Source organism: Callorhinus ursinus, unplaced genomic scaffold (assembly GCF_003265705.2).
Source record: "Callorhinus ursinus isolate GAN/ISIS: 27379988/994484 unplaced genomic scaffold, GSC_fseal_2.0 scaffold27, whole genome shotgun sequence".
Lineage (NCBI taxonomy): Eukaryota > Metazoa > Chordata > Mammalia > Carnivora > Otariidae > Callorhinus > Callorhinus ursinus.
Window position 1 is genome coordinate 13,693,045 of NW_027397089.1, and position 1,094 is coordinate 13,694,138.

General features: G+C 33.5%; 1 non-coding gene across 1 annotated transcript; it reads left to right on the forward strand.

Annotated features, from left to right (window-relative positions):
• The first annotated feature begins 774 nt into the window (after window positions 1-774).
• LOC112830249 (small Cajal body-specific RNA 11) lies at window positions 775-889 on the forward strand. The gene has a single exon (XR_003209868.1).
• The last annotated feature ends 205 nt before the right edge of the window (window positions 890-1,094 follow it).

Below are 1,094 nucleotides of genomic sequence, written 5' to 3' on the forward strand. Positions count from 1 at the left end.
GGCTATAAATGTGATATATTTTGCAATGCTGAGATTCAAAGATTCCATAGATATATAATTCCCTGAACTTGTGTAGTTCACTAAAAAATGAAATTCCCCCCCTAAATCCTTTCAAAGATTGCTATATTTTTGGTGCTTTAAAGTGCATTAGAATAATTTGTAGTTATATATCTTATGCAATTAATTGCAAATAAGGCCTAGATATCACCATTATAATCCCTTTATAGCCATTATTAGTTTTTTAAGTATAATTTATGAAGATCATTTTAGATACTTATTTTTAAACTTTTAATTGGCATTTAAATGGTTTGTTATTTTTTTTTAAGATTTTATTTATTTATTTGAGAGAGAGAGAGACATAGCAAGAGAGGGAACACAAGCAGGGGGAGTGGGAGAGGGAGAAGCAGGCCTCCTGCCAAGCAGGGAGCCTGATGCGGGGCTTGATCCCAGGCCCCTGGGATCATGACCTGAGCTGAAGGCAGACGCTCAATGACTGAGCCACACAGGCGCCCCAAATGGTTTGTTATTTGATTACACTCCAATTTCATAAATTTAGTAAGGATTTTATCTTTATAACTTTATAGCTATGATGGTTAATCACTTTGAAGATTTTTTAACTATTTAAAAATTATATTTTGGGTTTATGGGATCTGAAAAAATATATCAATAAAGGTAGTGAATCCTCTTAAAGAAAACAAAGTATAGAGTTTTAACTGAGGATGGGAGTTTCAAGGCAATTCAAATGTCAAGAATTTTAGATTTTATATCTAAAACCAGTCTTTGGGAATTATAATTCATTGGCTTATGGGAGTCTGGCAAGATTCAGAAAACTCCCTCTCAGTTTAGGAGGCCTGTCCTAGGAATAGGGCTGGCTCTCAGAGATGACAATCTACAACTTTAAAAAAAATCACTGGCTCTTGGAAAAATCTTATTTCTAGGAAAAAAGAAGTCAAATAGCTTGAATGTGTATGTGTGCGCATGCGTGTGTTTTAAACGTAATGCCAATGAGCCAAAAAGTGAATTTATCATAAATACGAGTTTATCAAAAAATGCATTTTAAAATAGAGACTTTCATGACATTTAGGTTTTAAACA